Consider the following 360-nt stretch of genomic DNA (forward strand, 5'->3'; position numbering starts at 1 on the left):
TGGCGCGGGGAGGCTTGGACCCCGTTGAAACTGCGTGCAGTTCTAGTTCTTATTATTATTATTATTATGTATATTTTTGTTTTGCAGCCCCATCTGCATGGAATCAGCTTCAAAATGAACTCCAGTTGAAGGAGTTGGTCTCACTTTATTCTTTTAAAGGCTTTTTAAAGGACCAGTCTGCAGAAAGGCCGTCTGGATGTCACTGGTTTTAAATTGATTTAGGACCCTGGTATTTTATGATGACATTGTTGTTTGAATATGAGTGAAAGGGTGTGTATGTATTTACATGTAAGTGTCTCTGTCTGTCTGAAACGTGCCGCTGCCACTTGCCAGGACACTCTTGTAAAAGAGATTTTTAAT

Source organism: Etheostoma spectabile, chromosome 18, assembly GCF_008692095.1.
Source record: "Etheostoma spectabile isolate EspeVRDwgs_2016 chromosome 18, UIUC_Espe_1.0, whole genome shotgun sequence".
Taxonomy (NCBI): Eukaryota; Metazoa; Chordata; class Actinopteri; order Perciformes; family Percidae; genus Etheostoma; species Etheostoma spectabile.